The sequence below is a fragment of the Bos taurus genome, chromosome 18 (assembly GCF_002263795.3).
Source record: "Bos taurus isolate L1 Dominette 01449 registration number 42190680 breed Hereford chromosome 18, ARS-UCD2.0, whole genome shotgun sequence".
In the NCBI taxonomy this organism is placed as follows: Eukaryota; Metazoa; Chordata; class Mammalia; order Artiodactyla; family Bovidae; genus Bos; species Bos taurus.
In genome coordinates, this window is record NC_037345.1 from 51,522,873 (window position 1) to 51,545,799 (window position 22,927).

The following is a 22,927-nucleotide window of genomic DNA, read 5'->3' on the forward strand; positions in this document are numbered from 1 at the left end:
TCTTAATTTTCAAAATCATTATGGGGTGTAGTTACAAACGGAGGCACATCCAACGAACTGTGGGCGCACGGAGATGGAACCACTCCTCGTCTGCCTGTGGGCCCCTGAGAGAGCTCGCCACTCGAGTGTGCTGAGGGCAAGGGCTGGAGAAGGAAGGACTTTATGGTGGAGGAGAGGCTTGTGCAACGGCAGGAAGCGGGGATGGTAGCCTTTGTCTGGGGCTGAGCATAAGACTCTGTTCTTCAGTCTTAATGTTCCATCAGGGACTTCCCTGGTTGTCCAGTGGTTCGGACTCTGTGCTTCCACTTCAGGGGGTACAAGTTCAAACCCTGGTCCAGGAACTAAGATTCCGCGTGACATTCAGTGTGGCAAAAAAAAAAAAAAAAAAGGAACTAAGATTCCACATGACATGCAGTGTGGCAATAAAAAAAAAAAAAAAAAGTTCTTTGGCAAAAAGACCCAAAGGAATGGGTCTCTGGGCATCAAGGAAGACAGTCAGAGACGTTTTACGGAGCCAGGCAAGGCATTCTGGCAACTCGAAATTACAGCAAGTGGCTTCAGACTTACTGGCTGGGAGGATGTGCTCATGAAATGGTTGTTTAAGGCTCAGGCCTTTTTGCTCACCGCCCCCCACTCCTGTTTCTTGCCGTACTGAGAGGGGCAGGGCCCTGGTCCCCAAATAGGGCCCTTGTATTTTGCAGAGGGGAGTATTTTTAGGGGTGGAGTGTTTTTTGTTTTTTTCTCTCACCAGCAGTTAGGGAACTGATAGAGTGACTTCTTTTTCTACTAACAGTACAGTCATAAAAGAGAGCCATCGAATCTCATCCTGTGTCCTCCACCCTCCAGGGAGCCACTCCTTTTCCTGGTCTTTCTAGATCCTCAGGGGACTCAGAGGCCTGTGTGAGAAATGAAAAACAAAATAAAAACCCAATGAAAATAAAAAACCAGGGGCGAGTAAGGACTATTGCAATTGCCTTTATTTTCTTAAAGCATGTGGTTCTCTTGATTCCTCTCCACCTTGATGCTATGGTGCCACGTCCTGATCTCTGGATATAGAACTGGTTTCCTTGATCCTGCTGCGGTTTGCTTCCATCCTTTAAGACAAGGGGCTTATTTTTCCCTCTACAGTCAAAAGCCCTCGTGTTTGTTCTCAGGAGTTTCCACCCTCGACTGGTGCCGTGGTTTGAGGTTCCCTGTTTCGTAGCTTGTAGGGTAGGGGGGTCCTGAGTTACGCGCAGGGGAAGGTTATGGAAATCCCAGACAGTTGCGCTTGGGAGGGTTTTCTAGGTCTGTTGGCAGGAGAAGCAGAATTGTGGGCCAAGGAACCTGGGCCCTGGGGCCGGTGACTAAACGCTGACCTTAATTAATAGATCAACTTTTCAAGGCTCCCCAGGTGGCTCAGTGGTAAAGAATCCCCCTGACATTATAGGAGACATGGGTTCAATCCCTGGGTCAGGAAGATCAGTGGAGAAGGAAACGGCAACCCACTCCAGTACTTGTGCCTGGGATAATCCCACAGACAGAGGAGCCTGGCTGGCTACAGTCCACGGGGTCATAAAGAGTCAGACATGACTTAGCAACTAAGCTACAACAATAAAGTTCAGTATTAATAAACTCTTAGTATTTGCTTCTCTGAGGAGCTTTTTTTTTTAATCTCTCCTTCGATTCAAAATTATAATCTTGCTGAGTAGAGTATCCTAACTGGTAGGTTTTCCTGTTTCAGCAGTCTAAATATATATTACCGCTCCTTTCTGGCCTGTACAGTTTCTGCAGAAAAATCAGCTGAGCAGCCTTATGATGGTTTTCTTGTATGCAGCTCATGGGTTTTTCTTTCTCTATTCAACTCCTGCCATTTTCATGATGACCTATCTTGGTGTGGGTCTGTTTGGGTTCATTTTGTTTGGGATCCTCTGTGCTTTTTGTCCCTGGATAGCTGTTTGCTCTTTCAGGCTTGGGCAGTTGGCAACCGCCATTTCACCAAATAGCTTTTGGACAGCTTTCTCTCTCTTCTCCACCTGGGACATCTATAATGCTAATGTCCGTCGGCTTGATGTTGTTCTAGAGATACTTTAAACTGCTCTCATTAAATGTTTTTTTTCTTTTTGCTGTTCTGACTGGGCGATTTCCATTATTCTATCTTTCGTATCACTTAACGCATTCTTCTGTATCCCCTGGTCTACTGGTAATTCCATAGAGGTATTTTTCCATTTCAGTTATTGTCTCCCTTCAGTTTTGTTCTTTTTTTAAAACATGTTTTCTAATCCCTTGTTAAAACTCTCACTGTGTTCATCTAGTCTTTGCTTTTTTTTTGATTTTGTTTTTAACTGGAGGATAATTGCTTTACAGTGTCGTGCTGGTTTCTGCTGTCTCTGTCGGAAATTTAGTGAAACGGTTACCTGTTTAGGTGTGCCCTCGTGCAGGACTGTCCCTATTGGTTTTACGTGTGTGCCCAGTGGGAGAGCTGAGTCTGATGTGAACATGAGTCCCGTCTTTTCCCTGGCTGTGCTGACAGCCATCAACTTGGTAGGAGGCGGAGGGGCTAAAGCGAGAGCTAGGCCTGAGCTGGGGCTTCTCTGCACGGTGGCCAGCATCACCCTATTCGGGCCGGGGGTGAGTCTCAAGCTGCTGGAGCAGAAACCCCCAGGGCCGGTCTGTAAGCAGCTCCGTTCCTGCTAAGTGTGTGTCCCTGCCCTCCCCAGCTGGCACCCTCGCCCCAGAAGGGAGCTAGGCTGGAGCAGGAGGAGCTGGGCTGGGCGCTGGGTGGGGCAGGGTCACGTGCCCAGGCACTCCTAGGAAACCAGCCGGAGTCCTGGGCAATGTCAGTCTGCCGCCTCCCTCCTGTTTTGGGAGTCAGCAAGCGTGTGCGCGTTCTTCAATGACATATCGGTCTCACTGGTTTTGAATCTCTTGTCTTCCTAGTTTTGGACCCCACGTCAGCAGCACCCAGAATGTGGTTCGAACAGCTTACTCCCCAGGGACGATCTCTCAGGCCCTGTAACCCCTGTAACCCCCATCCTTCTCCGTGTCCCTTCCCAGGGGCACAGGTCCTGACCTGATCGCCTGTCTTCTCTGCCTACCAGAGTTTGTGTGCATTGCTCTGCCAGCCTCACTATGAAGATATTTTTTTTTTTCAAATTTTACATGTTTAATTTTGTACTGGGGTATAGCCGATTAACAATACTGGGGTAGTTTTGGGTGGACAGCGAAGGCATACATATGCATGTGTCCATTCTCCCGCAAAACCCCCACCTTCCACCCAGGCTGGTACATAAACTGAGCAGAGTTCCATGTGCTCTACAACAGGTCCTTGTTGGTTATCTGTTTTGAATACAGCAATGTGTACATGACCTTCCCAAACTTCCTAACTACCTCTATCTCTTACCACCGCCCCCCACCCGCCGCAAGTCAACCGTAAGTTTGTTTTCTAAGTCCGTGAGTCTCTTTCTGTTTTGTAGGTTCGTTTGTATCATTTGTAGATGTATGTTTGGATGGGTCGTATAGAGAGATGAGCTCCTTGTCCTTCTACTCTGCCATCTTAATCTCCCTCCAAGTGTGTGTACAAGTTCTTATGTGGGCATAGATTTTCATTTCTCTCCATATAAAAGTGGGGGTAAAATTGCTGAGTCATGTGGAGGCCTTAGGATTCTTAAGAAGAGACACAGGGGCTTCCCTAGTGGCTCAGTGGTAAAGAATCTGCCAGCCAATGCAGGAGATGTGGGTTCGATCCCCGATGCCTCAGAGTAACTAAGCCTATATTACCACAACTACTGAGCCTGTGCTCTAGAACCCGAGAGCCTCAACTACTGAGCCCAACTGAACCCATGCACCCTAGAGCCCATGCTCCGCAACAAGAGAAGCCACCGTAATGAAAAGCACGTGCATTGCAACTAGAGCGTAGCCCCTGCTTGCTTGCCGAGACTAGAGCAAAGTCCACGCAGCAATGAAAACCCAGCACAGCCCAAAATAATTAAATAAATACTTTTTTTTTTTAAAAAAGAAGAGACCTCACCTTAGAGAATAAGCTCACGAACACTTGAAGCACTTTGAATGACTCTTGCTGTTTAACTTGTTAATTTAGTGAGAGTCACATGTTTAGTTGGTTCTTGGAAGAATTGATGTTAATCAAATTTCTCTGTCTAATATAAGTGGGTGGGTTTTAGTCAGTTGTGTCTGACTCTTTGTGACCCCATAGACTGCAGACTGCCAGGCTCTTCTGTCCATGGAATTTTCCAGGAAAGAATCCTGGAGTAGGTAGCCATTGCCTTCTCCAAGTGATCTTCCTTACCCAGGGATTGAACCTGGGTCTCCTGCACTGCAGGCAGATTCTTTACCATCTGAGTCACCAGGGGAGTCCCCGTCTAATGTAAACTAGCCAACAAAATGTAGCTCTCCACTGTAGAGTGATAAAGCCCTTGTTGGGTTGAGAAAGTTTCAACTGGGGGAGAGGGCCTGCTAGCTGATTTTAGCCATAATTAACTCTCTGCTTCCTTCTTTGCATTATGATGGGAATTTATTGTTCCTTTTGTATTACTCTTTTTTTTTTTTTTGGCTCTCCTTTTTTCTTCTTCACATACCTATGCCACCACACATACTCCTATTTTATTCCTGCTTTTCTTTTCTTCTTCAAACTCCTGGTTGTATCAAAATGTTCCCCAGTCTTAATGTCAGTTAAGACAATAAAATTATGAGACTCAAATGATTTTTCAGTTTCCTTTACAAGTATGTCATATTCAGATAAATATGGGCATTTATTCTAAAAGTCCAGATAAATACTAGGCATTTATTCTAAAAGTTCTGTCATTACTGAAAATATTTTGCCCACTTATCATGTGGTGCATGCTGTGCTAAGTCACCTCAGTTGTGTCCTACTCTTTGTGACCCCATGGACCGTAGCCCACTAGGCTCCTCTGTCCATGGTATTCTCCAGGCAAGAATACTGGAGTGGGTTGCCATGCCTTCTTCCGGGGGAACTTCCTGACCCAGGGACTGAACTCCTATTAAATCTCCTGCATTGGCAGATGGGTTCTTTACCACTAGCACCACCTGGGTAGCCCACGTAAAAGTTACTCTCAAAACCTGTCTGAGCCCTATGAGAAAACTAGTTTCTCTTCCTTGTAATCACACTATTTCAGGAGTCTTGCCACTCTGCTTTTCTCATTTGTCTTCCTGTTTCCAGTTCTCTTATTAATGTGTTGCTCTAGTCCCCAAGCAAGAAGAGTTCTGGGTTCAGTGGGGCTCAAAGTACAGGGCAAGGCTTATGGTCATAGAGAGCCCAGCAGGGAAGGGAAGTTGGCCTGGCTCAAAAAGCCTTGACCTTTAAACAAAGCATGCTTGCTGCTGCTGCTGCTGCTAAGTTGCTTCAGTCGTGTCTGACTCTTTTCGACCCCATGGGCTGCAGCCTACCAGGCTCCTCTGTCCATGGGATTTTCCAGGCAAGAGTACTGGAGTGGGGTGCCATTGCCTTCTCCGAAAGCATGCTTATGCAGCTCTTTTTAGTCTCTCCTTTCCTGTGTCCCATTTCTGCTCTGTGATTCCTCACCCACCTTTATAACAGAAAAGAACCATCAAATCCTAGGGCTGGGTCATAACCTTGAATTGCCCAACCCTCAGGGGTAACTTCCCTGGTGGCTCAGATGGTAAAGCGTCTGTCTACAATGCGGGAGACTCAGGTTCAATCCCTGGGTTGGGAAGATCCCCTGGAGAAGGAAATGGCAATCCACTCCAGTACTATTGCCTGGAAAATCCCATGGACAGAGGAGCCTAGTGGGCTACAGTCCATGCGGTCACAAAGAGTCGGGCACGACTGAACAATTTCACTTTCACTTTTCAGGGGTAACTTGGGGAGAACATGTAGAGAGAGGCCCTTCTGAGGCTCCCTTTCCTTCTGCCCCTGGGTGGTTAGTTAATGTCCTACCAGCACTTCCCACTTGTGGGGGGCCAGGACCATGTTCCAGCCCCACATCACTGCTCAGGGCAGAGGGCACTTTGTCCAGACAGCTTAGATTCCAGAGAGACCTGCCTCTGAGCTTCACACTTCACCTTAGAGTCTGTGTCCATTGTGGTCTTGTATCTTCTCAGGTCTCAGGTTCTGGCTCTTCTTCTCTTCCTCACTGTTCTTGTGGGGGAGGGCTGTGTGAAAATGAGAATGTCTGTTGATGGAGGAAAAAGAAATCAGTTTGCACTGCAAATAACAACCTGAAGCTGTGCTCCCTGCTCATTGTGACTCCCTCTCCTCCCCAGAAGTTTCTGAGCACCAAACCCCAGTGAGATGTAAGCTCATTGTACAAATCCGTCTACAGGGTCTTCTCGGCGGTGGGGTTATGTTTGAAGGCTTTATGTCCTGGCTACTATCTTACTTGCTTTTCTCTTTTCCAGAGGAGTCTACTTCTCACTAGTAAATATGAGGCCCATGAGCTACAGATTCATCCTCATTTCACCCTTTATTAGTTGCGGAATAAGTGTGGCTGTGTCTGTTTACATAATACAGCGGTGGGGAGAGAGAGCAAGGAAGCAGTGGCTCACCTGCCAGGGAGGGGAGCAGAGAACACCTTTAGTGAATGAACAGCTCTGCAGCAGAGTGAAGGGCGAGGTGCCAACAAGGAAGGAAGCGACAGGAAGCCAAAGAGTTGTAAGCATTGAGAGTCTAATCCCTAGGGGAACAAAGAGGGGGCTAGACAGAGCCTTTGGGTGGTCCCAGCTCTGCTGCCTGAAAGAAGAGTTGCCTGATTGTCGCCTGTTGTGGTCATGGCCTTAGGCTTCCCTGGTAGCTCAGTTGGTAAAGAATCTGCCTGCAATGCAGAAGACTGTCTGCAATGAAGGAGAGCTGGGTTCGACCCTTGGGTTTGGAAAATCCCCTGGAGAAGGAAATGGCAACCCACTCCAGCATTCTTGCCCCGGGGAAATCCCATGGGCAGGGGAGCATGGCAGGCTACAGTCCATGGGGTTGCAGGAGCTGGACAGGACTTAGAGACTAAGCCACCAAATCCACAGGGGAATGAAGAGGTGGCTAGACAGAACCTTTGGGTGGTCCCAGCCCTGCTGCCTGCAAGAAGAGTTGCCTGATCCCTGCCTTTTATGGGCAGATTCTGGGCTTAGGCTAGGTTCTGGGCTGCAGAGATCAATGGGCATAGCCCCTACTGTACAAGTGTACACTCTAACTAACCAAAAGAAGATAGTAACAAGTAGAAATCAGATGAGGTTTTCAAGATGTGTGGTATCGTGGGCTGAGATTACTGCTTCCATCACTGACAGCTAATGTTTATTCTTCCCCCATTTTCTTCTAAGTGCTCTGCACGTGGATTAACTCACTGACTCCTGACAACAGTCCTGGGAGGTAGGTATTGTTACAAGTCCCCTGTCATGGTGAAGAATCAGAGGCACAGAGACAACACACACAGCTTGCCTGAGGTCTCACAGTAGGGACTCAGGAGCAGGCGCTCCAGCACGGCTGGTCTGGCTCTAGGACAGGTGCTCTGAAGTAATACAGCTTCTAGTAAGTCATCTGAAGACCACAGAGCTCTGTGACTTCACATTCACATGCCTTTGGGTCCACTTGCCCAGCCCTTTGCCTGGAAGACTCTTTCTTATAGATTCCGGTCAAGGGAGACTCCTTTGACATCTTGTCTGACTCCTGTGTATCCCGAGGTGGTCAGTGTCCTCAGAGCTTGACTAGCACTTTGCGTATGTTTTGTTAAACTGCTTCATGGTCTGTTTGTTGGGATATCTGACTCTTTGTGTTATAAGCTTCTGGAGAGGAAGTGCCTTTTTATTTTGGAAAATTTCAAAAATAGTTGCAAAAATGAAAGCAATAATATAATGAATCTACCTGTACTTATCGTGTAAACCACAGCAGTGATCATTCTGTGGCCAGTCTTGCAGCATCTATGCGGGGAGCGAGCTCCGCCCCTGGCAAAGGTCATGAGGAAGGAGGCTTGGCATACGCAAAGGCGGGATCAAGCCTCAGGAGTCTCCCTGGAAATTCTCGAGCAATCTACCCCCAAAACCAGAGTCTGCCTACTTTCTGCTTTGTGCTTTCACCTACACCTCTGACTTTACAGGGGGCTGTCCCCCACTACCTCTCTGAAAAAAGAGTTAGCTTACAGCTCCAGTTAATAATTCCTGGGTGTGACAGTGTTTCAACCTACAAAGTCCCTTGGAAGTCCTCTAGCCTGCCTGAATAGGTTTTTCTGGCCACATGTGATTGCTCAGAGCCTCCAAACTGTGAGAGGCATGAGATGTTCTAAACTGTCTGAATACAGATTCCTTTGAGCAGTTGAAAGATTGATTAGAAATTGTATTGGTGAAGGGTTTTTCACTTGTTGGGCCAATGTTTGCTGCTAAGTCTCCATATCCCTTACCTGCTGTGTCCCTGGCAGTGTATTGATTAATATAATTGGTGTAAATAGTAGCTTTAATGTTTGTAACCTGGGACCCTTGAGTTAATTCTTTTTCTTGTTATAGCCCACCACACCTTTGCTCTGTAGGAATGCAACTTTATCTAATGCTTTTTGGAGGCTGGCGCCTGACTTTAGAATAATCACCTTTAGAGAAAAAGGCCTCCGGGCCAGAAGATGATGCAAATCACCTAAACTTTTGCATATGATAAGTTTGCAGGAAGAAAGCCTGGCTTACTGCATGACTCTACCCCTTCCCCCATTATCCTCTATGCATAACTTAAGGTATAAAAACTACTTTGGAAAATAAAGTGCGGGCCTTGTTCACCGAAACTTGGTCTCACCATGTCGTTCTTTCTCTTACCTTCTGGCTGAATTATTCAGCCTCTTTTCTCCACTGAATTTCCTCACTGAGCTATCCTTATTTCAGCCTCTTTTCTCCACTGAATTTCCTCACTGAGCTATCCTCATTCTATTACTCTTTATATCCTTAATTAACGTTTAATTAAGCAATTGTTTCCTGATCCTCGCCGACGCCGTCCCTGCTTCGAATTCCCTGGATCCACCGGGGCTAGACCCCGGCACATCTATACTTCCTCTCCAACCTAGATTTGTTTTTTTTTGTCATTTTATTTTTGGCTGTACTGGGTCTTTGTCGCTGTGTGCACATTTTCTCTAGTTGCGGCGGGCAGGGGCTACTCTTCAGTGGGGTGCATGGGCTTCTCATTGCGGTGGCTTCTCTTGTCACAGACCGCAGGCTGTAGGCGCACAGCCTTCAGTGGTAGCAGCACACAGCTCAGTATTGAGGCTCACAGGCATTAGAGCACAGGCTCAGTAGTTGTGGTGCATGGGCTTAGTTGCCCCTCAGCGTGGGGGATCTTCCTGGACGAGGGATCGAACCCATGACCCCTGCATTGGCAGACAGATTCTTAACCAGTAGACCACTAGGGAAGTCCCAACCGGCATTGTTTAGAAACAAATCCCAGATATCACATCACTGCCTCTGTAAATATTTCATTTGTGTTACTAAAATAGAAGGGGTTTTTAAAAAACAATCCTAGTATCATTGTCCCACTAAAAAGTTATATTTTGTTAAGTATCATAAAGTATTCAATGTTTGAATTTTAGCAATTTTCTCACAATTTTTCCCTTCCCGTCTCATTCTTCTTTATTCCTTCATTTCCTCTATATCTCCCCTCCCTGTTTTAGAGTCGAATTTTTTTGAATAAAGATGCAAATAAGGGCTTTATTTTATAATCATCACATGGTTCTCAGCAAGTGGCTTAGTGCTTGTCACATAGTAAATCCTCAGTAAATGATGCTGAATGAACGAATCAGCAGAAGTCTATAACAAATCCTGGTTGAATTACTGCAGCCTTACTGTCGCTTTTGGTTGGTTTGTCGGGATGGCTTTTGGTTTCTGATGCCTTTAGTTAGGAGTTAACTTCGGTGCTAGCTACTCTCAGTGCCTGTGACCACTACTAAAGGTCTGAGGGCAATGTATGCACCTGTGACTCAGATTTACAGGTGAGCAGGGAAGGGGCCCTAGCTTTCTTATCTCTGTTTTTTGTCTTCAGTGTCTTGTAACATCAACTTGAGTTTGGACTGACCAGGTTTGGCATTTTTGCTTCTGTAGAACAGAGACCCTGAAGGAGCTCCCTGAGAACAAGAACAGCTTCCATATGGTGCTGTTGTAAGCAGCATTCTAGGATGGAACCTCAAGACTTACTCCTAATCCCTGGACTGAGAACATGTGATGAGTAATCCTGTGGGTAATTGTGTTAAGGGATTTTGCAGATATACTGTAAGTAGGGTCACTCATCAATTTACTTTGAATTTAACAAAAAGAGATGTGATCTAAGTGGGCTTAATGTAATCACAGGAGCACTTTGAAAACAGACTGTTTTTTTTCAGCTGGCCTCCGAAAAGAAATCAGTGAGATTAGAAGTTTAAGAGGGATTGGGTTTAAGGGATGTTCTCTGAGTTATACTTCTCTGAGTCACTGAGATAGAGGGAGCCTCATGCCTAGGACCTGAGAAGGTCTTCTAGGAGCTAAGAGTGTTTGTACTATGAAAATGCAGAGTTGCCTTATGGCCTCAGAACAGGCTGTTCCTAAGCTGATGTGACTTCTAGTGAAGGAGGTGGCAGGTGGTGGGCGGGTTGGGGGCCCATGATTAAGACTTAAGGATTTCGCTTCCCTCAGTCTGTGGTCCAGACCCCAGTGCATTAGACCGAGGTGGTGGTGGGGCAGGGTGGGGGGGTTGAGGGGAGGCCTCAGTGCACTTCTGAAGATTTCTGCCAGTTCGCAAGGCCTGAGTTTTGCCCAGGTGTGTCTCACAGGTGTGTGTCTTGGCAGCAGGCTCCAGAGGCAGGAGGGGCTGAAGCCCACAGCACCCAGAGCAGCAGAGACAGGGAAAGTCTCACCACAGGAGATGCCCGCATCCATAACAGAGGCAGGAGGGGGAAGGAGGCAGGATGAGGAAAGGGCTCCTGGAAGCTCGGCCATCTCACGGCTGCCTGGCTTCTGTGGCCTCGGAGGGGCCATGTCTCCAGGGACTCTTACATGACTAGGAAGGTTGTGAGGACCTGTGCCAAACTGAGGGTGGGGACTGAGATCACCTCTCATATTTCAGAAAGTAGGGATTCCCTGGTCGGTCAGGGCACGTGGTGGAACAAACCAGCTCTCACTCAGTTCCAATCTGGCCTTTCGGCACTCAGATATTTTTGAAGGCTTTGGAAATGTAAAAAGGACTGATGGTTATGTTGTGTGTTATAACTTCCCACCTTTTCATGGTTGCAGCTTTCTGGGTACCAGGTGTGACAGGTATGAATATGCCTCTCAGGTGTCTTAGGTATGAATATGCCTCTCAGGTATCTTGGGGTGGGGATTTACTGATGGAAGGCCTTCTGAATTCACTGCCCCTTTGCAGAGAGGAAATACTTCACACCGGCTCCCAGTAGGGATTCCCAGTAGTGAATTCAATCTCAATTCTGAGAAACGATCTTTCTCCACGGATCTTCCCTGCCCTACCAGGGAATCCTGGGTTTCCAAACGAATCTCTACCTCTAGAATTTTTAGTGTCCCAGCCTCAGTTTGGGATAAGTCTTCACACCCTGCCTAGCCATGTAAGATTCCCTGGAGACAAAGTCCCTCCCGGGAGAGACACTCACCATATTTCTATACATAAACAGTGAACAGTATGAAAAGGAAAATTTCAAAATTCCATGTACAATAGCATCAATAAGAATAAAATACTTAGGAATTAACTTAACAAGGTAAGTGACAGACTTGTACACAGAAAAACTAAAAAACAACTTTTAAAAAGGAGAACACATAGCAACAGAAATTAAGAAGACATAAATAAGTGGAAAGATATTCTGTGCTCATGTACTAGGAGACTTGATATTTTTAGATGACAATACTAATGAAAATGTAGTGGATGTATATGGGTAATGATTCCCTGCCCAGGGACTGAACCTGGTTAGCCAGCATCTGTGGGATCATGGAAAAAGCAAGAGAGTTCCAGAAAAACATCTATTTCTGCTTTATTGACTATGCCAAAGCCTTTGACTCTGTGAAAGTGAAGTCGTGTCCGACTCTTTGCGACCCCTTGGACCACCAGGCTCCTCCGTCCATGGGATTTTCCAGGCAAGAGTACTAGAGTGGGTTGCCATTTCCTTCTCCAGGAGATCTTCCCGACCCAGGGATTGAACCCAGGTCTCTTGCATTGTAGGCAGACGCTTTACCATCTGAGCCACTGTGTGGATCACAATAAACTGTAGAAAATTCTTTAAGAGATGGGAATACCAGACCACCTGACCTGCCACTTGAGAAACCTGTATACAGGTCAGGGAGCAACAGTTAGAACTGGACATGGAACAACAGACTGGTTCCAAATAGGAAAAGGAGTACGTCAAGGCTGTATACAGTCACCCTGCTTATATAACTTATATGCAGAGTACATCATGAGAAACGCTGGGCTGGAGGAAGCACAAGCTGGAATCAAGATTGCCAGGAGAAATATCAATAACCTCAGATATGCAGATGACACCACCCTAATGGCAGAAAGTGAAGAAGAACTAAAAAGCTTCCTGATGAAAGTGAAAGAGGAGAGTGAAAAAGTTGGCTTAAAGCTCAACATTCAGAAAACTAAGATCATGGCATCCGGTCCCATCACTTGATGGCAAATAGATGGGGAAACAGTGGAAACAGTGGGTGACTTTATTTTTCTGGGCTCCAAAATCAGTGCAGATGGTGATTGCAGCCATGAAATTAAAAGACGCTTACTCCTTGGAAGAAATGTTATGACCAACCTAGACAGCATATTAAAAAGCAGAGACATTATTTTGCCAACAAAGGTCTGTCTAGTCAAGGCTATGGTTTTTCCAGTAGTCATGTATGGATGTGAGAGTTGGACTATAAAGAAAGCTGAGCACAGAACAATTGATGCTTTTGAACTGTGGTATTGGAGAAGACTCTTGAGAGTCCCTTGGACTGCAAGGACATCCAACCAGTCCATCCTAAAGGAGATCAGTCCTGGGTGTTCATTGGAAGGACTGATGTTGAAGCTGAAACTCCAATACTTTGGCCACCTGATGTGAAGAGCTGACTCATTTGAAAAGACCCTGATGCTGGGAAAGATTGAGGGCAGAAGAAGGGGACGACAGAGGATGAGACGGTTGGATGGCATCACTGACACAATGGACATGGGTTTGGGTGGACTCCGGGAGTTGTTGATGGACAGGGAGGCCTGGCGTGCTGCGGTTCATGGGGTCACAAAGAGTCGGACACGACTGAGCGACTGAACTGAACTGAACTGAATGAAAACCAGGAATCCTAGTCGTGAGGCCACCAGGGGCTAGAGGCAAGGTTCCCCTGGCTTTACCCCCCACTGAAAGCAAGAATGTTTCAAGGAGGCAAAAACTGAAAACAATAACAAATTTTATTACAGACACAGCATAATATGTGGGAGAGCACACAGAGAAGCAGTTTGCTTATTCAAGATAGAAGCAAGGCAGAAATACACTCCCAGAGAAGAATGTGGGTGTCCTGAATGAGAAGCACAGTTAAGACATGATTTAAATCAGTCATCCAGGACAGTCCTTCCAGGTCTTTGTTTACCTTTGGCCAGTTATATAACTTCTTTTTCCACATCAGACCTGTCCTAGGAGCCACCCCAAGTCACATGGGTAACTTTGCTGAGATGGATCCCACCACAGAGGCATGTCCACATGTATTGGGTGATGAGCCCCCCTCCCTTTTTGACTCCCAAGGAGCCTTCCTACACAGGTACATACAGGGAAGTTTTCCTTGACCTCAGGAGTGGTCGTCTTATCTCTTTACTTCAGCAGAGCTCAGCTCCTGCCACTAGCTCTATCCTCAGAGTGTCTGGATGAGAACCAAGCTTCGATTTTACTCCACTGGACAGACACCAGCAGTTCGGATCAGGGGCCCATCCATCTCCTACATCAACCTTGGTAAAAGCAATTTTAGAGGAAGAAGAGAAAGAAAGAAAGCATGAAGGAGTGAGTGAAAGGTGAAAAAATAGAAAAAAAAAATTCTGGGCTTCCCTGGTGGTCCAGTGGTTAACAATCTGCCTGCCAACTCAGGGAATGGGAATTTGATCCCTGGTTTGGGAAGATCCCACATGCCTCGGGGCAACTAAGTCCATGGGCCACAACTCCTGAGCCAGCACTCTAGAGCCCATGCTCTGTAACTAGACAAGCCACTGCAATAAGCCTGTGCACTGCAGTGAAGAGCAGCCCCCCTGTGCTCCACAACAAGAGAAAGCCACAAGCAATGAAGACCCAGGGCAGCCAAAAAATAAAAGAGTCCAGATAGTTGAAGATGCTTGACCCAGAAGGGAAGAAGCAGTGAATGGGATGGAAGATCAAGGAAGTGAGTTTTTTTCAGCAGATTGCTTTAGAGGATGTGGGGGGTGGGGGACAAAGCAGATGCAGAGGGGGAAGTTGAAGGCTGGCAGGGCACAGACAGTAACCCCACGAAACCATGAAACCACATCTCTGGATGTGAATGTCCACTTGGCGAATGACTATTGTAGATTCTTTAAAGTTTGAGTTCGCAGTGTAGAGAGAACTGGGGTTTAGGGTCAGGGTTAGGGCTTAGCCTGGTCAGGATCAGGAACTGATTGTGAGAAGATGCTGATAGTCAGAATGTGGGCTTGACCTGGGATCAGAGTTAAGAATCAGTCTGGTTCTGGGATCAGATTAGAGGTTGATGTCCAAAAGAGAGAGGCTGATCTTTAGATATCACAAACCTAAACCTCATTCTGTCTCTAGTATTTTCCCTCCTTCTCCATTCTGTCGCAAATTTTCTTTTGGTTTTATCTTTCATTTCTCTCCCTCCCCTTCTTTCTCTCTTTTCTCTCCTCTCTTTTTCTTAATCCCTCTTCTTTCTCCTCCACCTTTGCAACTCAAACTAGAAGAATTTAAACAGCTTGAAAAGTTGATTCTTTGCCAACTGAAATTGACTTTAGTTCCAACAGGAATAATTTAGAAACCAAAGGAGCATTAGTTGGTTCAAGGCTCTACAAATAAATAAGTAAAATCTAAATTCCAATACTTGTTTTTTAACCCACTGTTGAGTTTTTGTAATGAATCAGGAACTTCTGACTGATTTTTTTTTTTTTTTTAGACTAGAATAAAACAAGCTTTACTCAGTGCCAAAGAATGGAGAAGCTGGAACTGGTACACAAATTAACTTCTCTGAAATTGATTTTTAAAATCTTGTAACCTTGTTTCACAAATATCCTTGGGCAAAAGCCTTAACTTTCTGTAAGAGGAAATCAGACTTGGCTAATACTCAACAGGTTCTGAAAAAGTACAATTGCAAGTTGATAAATGCAGATACATTTTAATATCAAACAGTAGGGATAGTAAGCCATCGGCCATATAGGAAGTAGCCATAAATTAGAAAAAAGAACAAACCATTTAAACTACAAAAGAGTTATACTAGAAACCTCCCCCCTGGAAATATTAAAGTGTTCTTCTAAGTAACTCCTGGGTGATTCTATTCAGAAAATAATGACTGTAAGAATGTTTATGTTTCAAACCCAGTATATTACAACATGGAACATCTTACAGAGTCTAATAGAATCACAGTGCAGAACTTGTTTTGGAGAAAATTCATGCCTTCTTCTGAAGATTGCAATCAGACATTTGGAAAGGGGCGTTAGGCTTGTTGTTATTGTTGTTTAGTCACTAAGTCATATCTGATTCTTTTAAGACCCCCTGACTGTAGCCTGCCAGGCTCCTCTATCCATGGGATTTCCCAGGCAAGAATACTAGAGCTGGTTGCCATTTCCTTTTCCAGGGGATCTTCCTGGCCCAGGGATTAAACCTGCATCTCCTACATTGGCAGGCAGATTCTTTACCAGTGAGCCATCTAGGCTTATTCTGGGCCCCAGTGGAGGCTGAATGCCTGGTGCACTGGAAATGCTAATCCCAGTATGAAGGTATTAGGAGCTGGGGTCCTTGGGAGGTCATAAGATCATGAGGGTGGAACTCTAATGCTGGGATTAGTGCCCATATTCATCAAAATTCTTCAGAGAAACAGAATCAATAGGGCATAAACAGATATGTGTGTGTGTGTGTTAGTCACTCAGTTGTGTCAACTCTTTGTGACTCCATGGACTGTAGCCCACCAGGCTCCTCTGTCCATGAAATTTCCCAGGCTTCTCCAGGGGATCTTCCAGAACCCAGGGATCAAACCTGGGTCTCCTGCATTGCAGGTGGGTTCTTTACCATCTGAGCCACCAGGGAAGCCCAAACAGATATATAGAAACATATGTAGATATATTATGAAGAATTGGTTCATGAGATTATGGAAGCTAGGAATTCCCAGGATCTACTGTCTGTAAGCTGGAGGCCCAGAAAATTTGGCAGTACAGTTGAAACTTCAAGCCTGTTAACTTGGGGAACAAGCAGTCTAAGTCCCTGTCTAAGGTAAAAGCCCTGATATAAGAAGGCCCGATAAGACTGAAGGCGGGAGGAGAAGGGGAGGACAGAGGATGAGCTGGTTGGATGGCATCACCGACATGATGGACATGAGTTTGAGTAAACTTCAGGAGTTGGTGATGAACAGGGAGGCCTGGCGCGCTGCAGTGTATGGGGTCGCAAAGAGTTGGACACATCTGAGTGACTGAACTGAAATGAACTGCTGTCCCAGGGGAGGATACGGTGATGTCTCAGCTCAAGCAGAGAGCAAATTCTTCCTTCTGTTACCTATTTGTTCTACTCAGGCCCTCAGTGAACTAGAAGTCCACTTGCCTCTACAAGGGCCATCTTTATTCATCTTTAAAAGACACTTGCTCCTTGGAAGAAAGGCTATGACAAACCTAGACAGCAAAATTAAAAAGCAGAGACATCACTTTGCCCACAAACATCTGTATAGTCAAAACTATGGTTTTTCCAGCAGTCATGTTAGAATGTGAGAGTTGGGCCATAAAGAAGATTGAGTGCTGAAGAACTGATACTTCGAACTGTGGTGTTGGAGAAGACCCTTGAGAGTCCCTTGGACAGCAAGGAGATCCAACCAGTCAATCCTAAGGGAAATCAACCCTGAATATTCATTGGAAGGACTGATGCTGAAGCTGAAGCTCCAATACTGTGGCCACCTGATGAGAAGAGCCGACTAATTAGAGAAAACCCTGGTGCTGGGAAAGATTGAAGGCAGGAGGTGAAGGGGACAATGGAGGACAAGATGGTTGGATGGAATCACCGACTCAATGGACATGAGTTTGAGCAAGCTCCAGGAGATGGTGAAGGACAGGGAAGCCTAGTGTGCTGCAGTCCATGGGGTCGCAAAAAGTTGGACATGACAGTGACTGAACAACAACAAAAATCTGTATTCAGTACACCAATTCAAATGCTATTGTCTCCTGGAAACACCCTTACAGAAACACCCAAAAATCATGTTTTACCAGCTATCTGGGAACCCCTTAGATGTGGCAAGTTGAACATTAATTACCACAGTGCCCTTTTATGAGGAAGGCAGAGCTAGTTGGCTCTCCTCCAGCCATGTGAGGATGCAATGAGAAATCTACCATCTGCAGTCCAGAAAAAGGTCCCCGCCAGAACCTGATCACATTAGCACCCTAAGCACTTCCGGCCCCCAAAACTGTAAGAAAAATTCTATTCTTTAAAAAAAAAATTTTGATTTATTTAATTTTCGCTTTGCTGGGTCTTCATTGCTGCAGGTGGGCTTACTCTAGTTGCTGTGAGCCAGGGCTACTCATTGTTACAGTGGGCAGGCTTCTCACTGAAGTGACTTCTCTTGTGGAGCACAGGCTCTAGGTGCACAGGCTTCAGCAGTTGTGGCAACATTGGCTTAGTTGCCTCACAGCTTCTGGAATCTTCCTGAACTAGGGATTGAACCCCATCCCCTGCACTGGCAGGTGGAGTCTTAATCTTGGGATCACCAGAGATCCTCCCATGAAGTATTGCTTCCAACTAGAGGATGTATTTTAAGGCAAAGGAACTGAGGCAGTTAACTCCCCGCATGGAGCTCACTGACTTCCAGGTGCCCCACTATACAGACACAGTTGGCTTATCAGAAGGGTCGAATGGCCATGATGGCTTTTGAAGGCACCAGGTAGAGAAGGTACCTTGCCACCCAACAGGAGATGCTCTAGGTCTCAAACTGGCCAGTCTATCGTGTCACCTGCCCTAGAGCCAGAATGCAGGGGTCCATGACACAGGGGAGGATAAGGGAGTGTCCCCGCCCATCAGTACACGTGACAACCCACTTAAAGCATTTTTGCTCCTGGTCTCTGTGACCTTGGGCTTGGTGTGGGTGAGAAACCCAATCAGAGCTCTAATCAACCAGAAGCCAGGACTGCCCCCATGCTATTTTGTGTTCCTCCTGCTGCTGAAACAAGAGGCGGAGAAGACAACCAGAGGGACCGTGACCACCAGAGGGAGACTGGTTTGCCAGGTCAAGAAGGACTATGTTTGGAAGCCAGGGGATGCATTGTGGGTAATACTGACTCGCCGGTGGCCCTGTTCAGCAGAAAGTGGCCAAAAGCCAATAAAGACAAGACTATTGAACACTTACTTCCTTTAGGAATGAAACCTTGTGTCTCAACGATGTCCAGAGGAGGTGTTGGCAGGTGGTAAGAGAACGTAGAAGGGGTGGTAGAAGCAGGCGGCTCTCATCACCACCAGCCACACAGTCAGGGCCTTTGCAGCTCTGTTATAGGCTTTCCCCCCATTTCCCTCTGATTGTGGTTCATAAAGAACTGACCATCTAAAAGCTGTGGGTGTGTGACGCCTTGCCATTAGCACAAGGCAGTTCTATGATTAAGTACCAGACGGGAATTGTGTGTCTTCTGTATTGCGGACTCAAGGGGTGGGTTGTGTGGTTTCCTTTTTCACATTCATTCTCTCCCCTTCTCCCCCTGCCCTGTGCTGTGGGGACTGTTAGTGGGATCTCCCACCTTCCAGCTGGGTTCGGTCGATGGGGAGCCCCAGCAGGAGACCACAGGGAGGACACTGAGTGAAGTTGGGGTGTTAATTCCCCAGCTCCCTCCCTGTACTGTTGCTGTTGGATGTGTGAATTTTGCAGCCTGAAGTTGGAGCTCCTGTCAAATAGCCATCTCCAGAGCGGGTTCTCTGAGTCTCTGTTTGCAACCCCTCTGTGTTGCAGTAAAGCAGCAACAGAAACACAGTGCTATCAGAACCAGGAAACTGCTCTAACCCTTATGTCTCCAAAACAGTCTCATGCTTTTGCAAATTGTCTCATTTAAAATCTCTTTTCAAGTTATGCAGGTGGAATGGGTCCCCATTTGAGCTGGGGCCCTGACTGCTAGGGAGAATCTGTATTGAAGTATACCTTCACCTCCGAGGTCACGGTCATGGGCACATACTTTTGACCGTAGCACCCTGGGGTGCTAGTGGTTAAAGAAAACAAAAACAAAAAAACCCCGCCTGCTGATGCAGGAGACTAAGAAATGCAAGTTGGATCCCTGGGTCAGGACCATCCCCTGGAGAAGGGCATGGCAACCCACTCCAGTATTCTTGCCTGGAAAATCCCATGGACAGAAGAGCCTGGTGGGCTGCAGTCTATGGGGTCACACAGAATTGGACACGACTGAGCGACTAACACTTTCAGATTTTCACTTTCACTTTTCACAAAAGGGCAGAAATGAGTTCCAGGCAGAGGACCCAGAATGTGCAAAGGCCAGGGGGTAAGACAGTTGAGTCAAGTAAAGTTCAACTAACTCACTTGGGTGATTAAATGAGCTAAGACACCTGAAGTACCCTGTACACAGTGAGTGCTACGTAAAAGCCAGCAGGTATAATTATTGCACACCGGAGAAGGCAGTGGCACCCCACTCCAGTACTCTTGCCTGGAAAATCTCATGGGCGGAGGAGCCTGGTGGGCTGCAGTCCATGGGGTCGTTAAGAGTCAGACACGACTGAGCGACTTCACTTTCACTTTTCACTTTCATGCATTGGAGAAGGAAATGGCAACCCACTCCAGTGTTCTTGCCTGGAGAATCCCAGGGACGGGGGAGCCTGGTGGGCTGCCGTCTATGGGGTCACACAGAGTCGGACAGGACTGAAGCGACTTAGCAGCAGCAGCAGCAGTGTGCACACATCCAGGGTATACCAACTTGGGCGTATTAGTGGTGGAGTAATATTCTCTCCTCCTGACAACACAGGCAATCCATAACCTCAAGCCTTGATTACAGCTCTGCTGCTGCTGCTGCTGCATTGCTTCAGTCGTGTCCGACTCTGTATGACCCCATAGACGGCAGCCCATCAGGCTCCCCCGTCCCTGGGATTCTCAAGGCAAGAACACTGGAGTGAGTTGCCATTTCCTTCTCCAATGCATAAAAGTGAAGAGTGAAAGTGAAGTCACTCAGTCGTGTCCGACTCTTAGTGACCCCATGGACTGCAGCCCACCAGGCTCCTCTGTCCATGGGATTTTCCGGGCAAGAGTACTGGAGTGGGGTGCCATTGCCTTCTCCAATTACGGCTCTAGTGAGCTGTAATGGACAGGCAAGAAACCACACACATTTGAAGTATATAGTTCAATGAATTTTCATGTGCACACACACTCTGTAAGGTCATCAACACAGTTCAGATAGTGAATGTATCCATTCCACCCAAGTTTCCACATGGGGACTTCCACCTGGGGACATCCTGGCTGGCCCCATGGTGAAGAATCTGCCTTGAAATGCAGGGAACTCGGGATTCTATCCCTGGTCTGGGAAGATCCCACATGCCTCAGGGCAACTAAGTCAACTAAAGAAAAAAAGAAGAGAATCTGAAATTTTGAACAATTTTACATGTTTACCTAATATTTTTCCACATGAGCCTTTGTAATCCCTACCTCTGTACTCAGCCCCACCCTGACAGTACCCAGGCACTCACTCACCTTCTTTCAGTTACTATAGATTAGCTTGTAGTTTCCAGAATTGTATATAAATGAAATCTTATAGTATGTTCTCTTTTTTCATCTGGCCTCTTTCATTCAGTGTAATAGTTTTTTATTGAAATGAAATTCACCAAATGGAAACCATTTTAAAGTGAACAATTCCGTGGCATTTAGCTCAGTCACAAGGTTGTATGACCACCACCTGCTGCTGCTGCTGCTAAGTCACTTCAGTCGTGTCCGACTCTGTGCGACCCCATAGACGGCAGCCCACCAGGCTCCCCCGTCCCTGGGATTCTCCAGGCAAGAACACTGGAGTGGGTTACCATTTCCTTCTCCAATGACCACCACCTAGATAGTCCTAAAATGCTTTCATCGCTTCCAAATAAAACTCTACTTATTAAGAGGTTGCTCCCAATTCCCCCATCCCCTAACCCCTGGAAACCACCAATTATGTCTCAATGGATTTACTTATTCTGATTATGTCATCAATGAATCATACAATATGTGACTTTTTGTGTCTGGCTTCTTCCAGAAATGGCTACCTACTCCAGTATTCTTGCCTGGAGAATCCCATGGACAGAAGAGCCTGATGGGCTACAGTCTATGGGGTCGCAAAAGAGTCAAACACAACTGAGCAACTAAACAATAACAGCAACAACCTATGGGCCTCTTTGCCCTTTCCTTCTTCCTCCAGGGACGTTGCTTCAGTACGCACACAACTCCAGAGGCCACCATTCACACAGCCACCGTGTGAATCATAGCGCACAACCCATACAAATGTAGTGATGGCTCCACTGTATCTTTCCTTCCTTCCTTCCTCTCTCCCTTCCTTCAATAAATATTTATTGAGCATCTAAGCTCCATCACGATAGTGGTGGAGACACAGTAGCAGATGACCAGAACATGCCTCTGTCCATGGAGCAAATTTTACACCTGCAAAACAGGGGCTTCCCTGGTGGCTCAGTGGTAAATCTGCTCTGTCAGTGCAGGAGATGTGGGTTCAATCCCTGATCCGGGAAGATTCCACATGCCTCGAAGCAACTAAGCCTCTGTGCCGTAACTATTGAGTCTATGCTCTAGAGACTGGGAACTGCAATTATCGAGCCCACGGGCCCCAACTGCTGAACCTGTGCACCCTGGCACTCATGCTCCGCAACAAGAGAAGCCACCACAATGAGAAGCCCGTGCACCGCAATGAAGAGTAGCCCCTGCTCTCTGCAACTAGAGAAAAGTCTACGCACCCATGAACACCCAACACAGCCAAAAATATAAATAAGCAAAATTATTATTTTAAAAATTCTTAAAAAAATAAACTTGCACATGCAAAGAAAAATAAAATGTATGAGGATGTTGAAATAAACATGTAATTGCAACTTTCATATTCATTTCTTTCTCTTCTGCTGCTGTTCTCAATCTTTTCTCCGTTTCCCCTCTCTTTCTCACACATTCACATCTGGCCTCTGCAGTCTCGGATAGACACCTCCTATTCTTCCCTGTCTCTTCCTAGCCAGGATGCTAGAGCTGGTTTCTGCAGGTTTGCAAAAGCCAATTGTTAAATACTTAGGAATTTTTCGAGCTGGTTGTGAAAATGATTAGTAGCTTAAAACCAGACAGGATAAGAGAATTTACACCACAGAAATAGGCTGATGCTATGATGTTGTTTTTCTGAAAAGCTGATCTTCTAGCACACCACTATTCCATCTATTTCTGGCAAGGACACTTTGCTTTGCCAAGGAATATCCTAATTCTCTGATAGATATCCAGTCTCCACCACCACCTGTCCTCTCCCACCCCCGCCATTCCTCACTTCCCTCCTGGGTGGTGGGAAAGCGGAGGTTCTAGGACCGTGTTGTGCTGACAGTGGAGAGAACAGAAGAAGAAGAGGAAGCATGAAGGAAGTTCATGAAAAAGGGAATAAAAAGGACAGCAGTATAGGAAGGCGGCGCTAGAGGTAAAGAACCCGGCTGTCGGTGCGGGAGACCTAAGAGACATGGTTTCCATCCCTGGGTGGGGAAGATCCCCTGGAGGAGGGCATGGCAACCCACTCCAGTATTCTTGCCTGGAGGATCCCATGGACAGAGGAGCCTGGCGGCCTACAGTCCATGGGGTCACAAAGGGTCAGACATGACTG

At 46.5% G+C, this 22,927-nt stretch overlaps 1 protein-coding gene across 2 annotated transcripts in view; it reads left to right on the forward strand.

Moving 5' to 3' along the window:
• The window catches only part of CD177 (CD177 molecule), a 50,420-nt gene that overhangs the window by 16,008 nt on the left and 11,485 nt on the right, over positions 1-22,927 (forward strand). The window contains exon 1 of one of the 2 annotated variants that reach the window (XM_024978508.2): positions 1-22,747. This exon is cut by the window's left edge and continues 16,008 nt beyond it. The exons of the other annotated variant lie outside the window; for it this stretch is intronic. The gene's annotated coding sequence lies outside the window, so the exon portion shown is untranslated. The remainder of the gene's footprint in view (positions 22,748-22,927) is intronic. 2 annotated transcript variants of the gene reach the window in all.